This window comes from Mus musculus, chromosome 17, assembly GCF_000001635.26.
Source record: "Mus musculus strain C57BL/6J chromosome 17, GRCm38.p6 C57BL/6J".
Classification (NCBI taxonomy): Eukaryota; Metazoa; Chordata; class Mammalia; order Rodentia; family Muridae; genus Mus; species Mus musculus.
In genome coordinates this window covers 5798063-5803668 of record NC_000083.6, presented here as the reverse complement: position 1 = coordinate 5803668, position 5606 = coordinate 5798063, and the positions used below count along the sequence as shown (strand labels likewise).

The 5606-nt window shown below is 50.1% G+C and overlaps 1 long non-coding RNA gene across 3 annotated transcripts; it reads right to left on the bottom strand.

The window, feature by feature from the left end:
- Nucleotides 1-426: 426 nt before the first annotated feature.
- On the bottom strand, nt 427-5012 carry 3300005D01Rik (RIKEN cDNA 3300005D01 gene). 3 transcript variants are annotated; one of them, NR_045079.1, is made up of 3 exons: nt 3676-4179; nt 2328-2470; nt 427-956 (listed from the first exon to the last, which is right to left on the bottom strand). It is a non-coding gene; the product is annotated as an RIKEN cDNA 3300005D01 gene (long non-coding RNA). The 3 variants fall into 3 exon arrangements; NR_045081.1 differs by lacking the exon at nt 3676-4179 and adding an exon at nt 4909-5012 and having other exon boundaries at nt 429-956; NR_045080.1 differs by lacking the exon at nt 2328-2470 and having other exon boundaries at nt 429-956.
- Nucleotides 5013-5606: the final 594 nt, after the last annotated feature.

Below are 5606 nucleotides of genomic sequence, written 5' to 3'. Positions count from 1 at the left end.
CAGTGAGCCCAGAGACACATTTTCTAGGTTGTGTTTCTTAACCCACAAAGTTTCACACCTTAGTGTTTTGAGGACTTGTGACCGACAGGCTGACAAGTCCATAGGCATCTGGCTGTGTTCAGTGGCACAGGTAGGGTTGTGCTGCTGGGTGGATTCATGAAGGATTCAGCGGCGAGTGAGTCATGGAGAAGGGGTTCACCCAGCAGAGATGCTCACCTGCTATTTCTAGGTAGGAAAAATGAGTCACTAGATTCATGGTTTCCTGCCTGGCCTACCCCAGGCCACGTGCACCCCTTGGCTGTTTTCAGTAGATCTGACCCAGCCTCACCTTGCATATGATAACAGGTAGAAGAGGGTGTGGGACCTTTCTCCATAGTGACCCATCTCTGCCTGTCACTAAACTCAATGGAGAAGGTCTGGAGACATATGCAGAAAATGTCTTTATTTTGAGATGGACTGGCCTGGAAACACAAGGCAGCTATCTCAAACCCCTTCCTGATTATCTGATGCCAGAGGAGCCCTGGCCTTCTCCCCCATCACTGAGTCTAGAAGGCAGGAGGTGGATTGATCATGCTTAGGAATGGTGATCATCTGTCAATATTATCAGTATGCTACCACCCTTGACTCCCTTTAGAAAGGACTTCCCGCAGAAACCCACATGGCTTTGGTCTTGATCAGACTGGGGGCCATGAAGAATAAGATAGATATAAATTATGTAAGGCTGGGACCCAGTGGCCATGTACTCAGATGGAGACATACAAGCAGTAGTCCTGAAGCTCAATGTGTTTATGATATACAGCACGGATGAAGAGATGGCTCAGCTTATCTCCATAGGTGGTCTCTGTGAGGGAGCAGTGTCAGGCTACAGTCATCTGCAGGGAGGAAGCTGTGGTCGGTACTTTCTGAATGCACAGGTTTTGGTCGAAGGTCAACTTCCGTCAACATCTGTACTCAGACTGGAGAAAGACCTTGCGGTTAGAATAGGTCTGAGGCATTGGTGTCCAAAACATGGCTCTGCTCATGTCAACTATATACATTCTCACAGGACTTTGTCAACTTAACTTCCCATCATCTTTCAGGTACCAGGGCTCATTTGACCCCAAAGTATACAGTCTATGTGTGGAATGGGGAGGAGGGGGAGGACACACTTCCTCCAATAGGCCTCTCCTTGGCATACGTGGGTTAGCACTTAGGTTAGCACACGTGGGACCAGGAAGAGTCAAGACGGGGGGGGGGGGTGAGCTCTCTGTTCGGCTGTTTGTCTGACTCAGCACATAGAGTCACAAAGGAAGTTGGCCTGCCCCCTCCCCCATCAGGGAGGACAAAGGTTGACACTGAAGATAACTTTGGACCCTACAGGACTAAGAGTCACACCAGAGGGATCGACATTAGCAGCTGAGCTGGCTTCCGTTATCAAGCATTAACGTATTTCCTGAATTTTGCTGCCTCAAAAGATGAACGAAGCTGTCACCATGTCAGGTGATCCTGTGTATCTGTGGTTCTTCACTGATGGGGCAACGCCAGCTGCCATTGGGAATGTCTCATCTGTGGGTAACCTGCTCATGCAAATGAGGCAGAGACACTGATAACCATCATCGAGGATGACGGGTCCCTCCCACTAGAAACTTACAGGGCTGGTAGTACACGTTGGTTTTCCTCCTCACACAGTAGTGGGGTGGAGAGAGGCCACGGCACTTTGTTTACTTTTCTGTTTCCCTGCGACACTGGATGTGGCTCTGAGGATTCCTGCCATCCTCCCTTATAGAGGAAACATCCAGTTTAAAAAAAAAAAAGCAGCCAAGTAATTGAAAGGGACGGGACCTCTGGGTACAAAGGACATCGGTCGGGTTATAAGTGGGAGCTACCACTCCTACAGCTGTGTCTGCTCTGCCTTTGCCTTCCCAACCCACGAGAGGAGGCAGGACTCAGAAAGCCATGGTGCCCACCGGTGTCTCCAGCTTGTGAAGGAGAATTCCTGGAAAGAAGCCGTGTCTGTGAAAACTGATGAAAATGTCTATGATCCGAGAGTTTGGAATGTTGCCCATCCAGAGCCTAATTATAATTTATCTTGGAGTATCTTTAGATCACTAAGGAGTCATTTCCTCTTTCCTTCTCCCCACCTAACATCCTGACTACAGATAAAAACCTTTGGGATGTATTAACTTATCAGACCTAGTTTTCCACCAAGCCAAAGGCACCTGAGGCCCAGGACTGAGCTGGCTCCCCTGTGTGGTGGCTGTCTCTAAGTGCCTTGTTCTGTGATCACACACTTCATGAAACTGCTTCCATGTTGGGACATGGAGCTTGGGGTAGCCCTGGGCACTCACATTTCCTGATCCCCTTTGAGCTGAGAGCTGTGTATTCACTCTCCAGTCTTGTCTGTTTGGTTTGCCTTGCTCCTTTAACCAGTGCGCTGTTCCTCAGCTTGCCCGGCTGGCTTCTAGGTCTTGCCTTGATGTCATCTGTCTTTCTGAAGAAACACTTAACATGAAAATTCCAGCTCAAAAGCTGCTTCATGTGCACAAAGCGCCCCACCCCCACCCCGGGGCTCTCACCCCTGAATCGGTCAGCACTCACAGACACAGCCTCCCTTCACCTCCCTGCTTTTGCTGGGTGCTGATGATAGCCCAGGGTGCTGGTCGGGTCTGCTTGGCTCCATTTCACATGAAGAACCAGAGGCTCCAAGCCACTCCTTGGGCTGCATGCAGTTCACAGGGCCCAGAACCTGCTCTCTCAGACAAGCCTTCCATATCTTACATTCAATTCTCTTCCAACACCCACCCCCACCCCACCCCGGCCCAACTCTCTTCCCAAATCCCCTTTTTATGTTCAATTGTCTTCTGCTATGTAGAGTAGTGCTAGACAACAGGAAAGTGGCAACTCAGAGTTAGCTCTCCTTGACTTCACTGCAATCCCCCTCCCAGCCGTGGCAGAGCACACTCAGGGTCTATTTCGATGCACCTTAACCCCAGGCCGGTCACAGGCAGAACCCCGAGGGCAGCTCCATCCACGCAGTCCTCTGACTGGGAAAGAGTCGCACAGCCCCAGCACTTCAAAAAACAAGAAGTTCTACAAAACCAGCACCACAGAAAGGAACTGAAGAAGAGCTTAGTGTCAGCTCTCCCAGCACAGTCCACTGGTTAACCTAGGACTGGCCCAGAGCTGTGCATCTGGGCTCTAACTAGAGGTTTGCAGAAGAGGCAGTGAGAAGCAATCTCAGAAGGAAGGCCACTTGGATGGCTTTCTCCTTTCAAAAGCCTCTCTAGGCGATGTGCTCAGTCCTCCCTGTGTCCTCTGGCCTTTCTTTCCCCTGTGGGCTTTCAAAGGTAGCAAGTGACTCATACATCTATGATTCATGTTGTCCAGTGAATTTAAAAAAACAAAACACAACCTCTTATATTTATTGGTTTCTCCTTCCCCCTCCTCTCCTCTCCTCTCCTCTCCTCTCCTCTCCTCTCCTCTCCTCTCCTCTCCTCTCCTCTCCTCTCCTCTCCTCTCCTCTCCTCTCCTCTCCTCTTTTGCTCTTCCCTTTCTCTTCCCTCCTCCTCCCCCTCCTCCTCCTTCTTCTCCTCCTCATCTCCCTACCTTCCCTCCTCTCTCCCTCTCTTCCCCCTTCTTTAACAAACTTCACTTTCCACTGCTTGGCTGTCGGCATCAGCCTCCCCATTTGCGTACCTTGTAGCCTCCAATAGGTTTGTGTGGCCAGGCTGAGAGACAGCGAGGAGAGGGCTGAGAGAAGCCCTCCTCGTCTGGGAATGGGGCACTGAGTGCCTCTCCTGCTGCCTTTCGCCCTCATCCAAGTGCAGTATAGGCGACCAGCTACCAGCTAGACTTCTAATCCAGCTCTGGATTTCTTCTGGGCCTAGGGTCCAGCCCTCAGTGTCAAGCCAGGAAGCTGGAATCCATTTCCTCTGTGACACAAAGCTGGATCCCATACCTAGGCAGTTCTTTAGAGCCACAACACCAGCACGCCAAGTAGAGAACGAACGATCTCTGCTCGACCTACCCACGATCAGCGTTGACAGACAGATTATGACCAGTACTACTGTGGGCCAGACTTGAATTGTTGGCTACGTCCCATGGGGAGGACAGGGTTGGGGTGGGAGTGGGTGGGGACGGTGTCATCCTGTGACTCCATTTCAGTGGTATCCTGGCACCGAGAGCCAGATGTCTGGAAAGAAAGGACTCTGGACTGTACATTTGCTGATTCTCATGGAATGAACACTCTTACCAAAGCCATTTTTGAGCCTTCCCCGTATCAACGAGTGAGTCAGGAAGCTGCCCAGTAGCTCATGGTTATATAGCATTCCCTATACACAGCTAGAAAGTATGTGAATGACCTGGGCAGCATCAGTAATAAGAAATCATACTTAATAAGTGACATAACTAGCTTGTTTATTACCCTTCTTTTTAGCATAACTTATCCATTTTGTAAATTTATGTCATCTAACTTGTAATAATGGCTATGTCATTAACCAGCTTACAGACTTCCTGAACCATCAATTCGGGTCCTCTGGAGACTATTTGGGTCATTTTCAGCACAGCAGCTGGGCTCGTTGCTTGGCCCCATCTTTCCTAGAATTCAGCGGCATTTCACTCACGGATCTCAGGGGTCCTGCCAGCCAGTGGTGCCACTGCTCATTCTTTTGATACATATGACAGCTAAGTTTCAGTCCTTATTCTGTTTGACTTCTCAGGGAGCAGGACTGCCCTCCCACTACCCGATTTTTAATACTATACAATTCTACCATTTTGTTTTGTCTTTGACAGCTCTTCCAAACTTTTGTTCCTCTATCAGTCCCTTACCGATGGTGTCTCTCAGGACACGGACAGGATTTTTTCTGGTTTTCTGTTCTCCTTTCTCTAAATCCACGTGTCCGGGATCCGTACTTCTAGTGCCCATCTCACCTTTGAACTCCAGTTGTGCATGTGCAGCTTGCTGCTGCATGGCGGCCCCTGCTAGCTCGCTCGCTCTTTATCACTTCCTCATCAGGAACTCCAGTCACCCACGTGCAGCTTCCTGCTGCATGGCGGCCCCTCCCGGCTCATTCTTTATCACTTCCTTGTCCATGCTTGAGTGGCTGCAGCCCCTGAGTGCTCAACACCTAATTGGTGATAGCACAGCACTAATAAGCTGCAGACTCACCACTGAAGCTCACTGAGGGTAAATGATGTCACCCTCTGCCTGGTGACACAGGCCAGAATCTTTGAGTCATCCCTGGATCGCACCTCTGCCACTCATTGATGCCTTCCTTGTCCATCTGCTTCTAGCCTGGCTCAGCAACCAGAAGCCCCAAGTGCCCTCTCTATTCCTCAGACCCGCGGAATTTGAATCCATCCTCCCTCCACACTGCTGGGAGGAAGGTTCGGAAGCCACATTTCTGATGTTGCCACTTCCTCTTAGCTTTCCAAATGACATCTGTGCTTCTCAGCAGGTAACCTAGCACCTGTCCGTTTCTTAAAGGCATTCTTGTCACCAGCGTCCTCAGACCTGAGCTTTTGCCACAGGGACCTGTCAGTTTCAGAACTCCAATGCTAGTGCTGTTCTGTGGACTTGGAATCCTTTCACGCCATGCAGCCAAGACCATTCACTCCTTCACTGATTT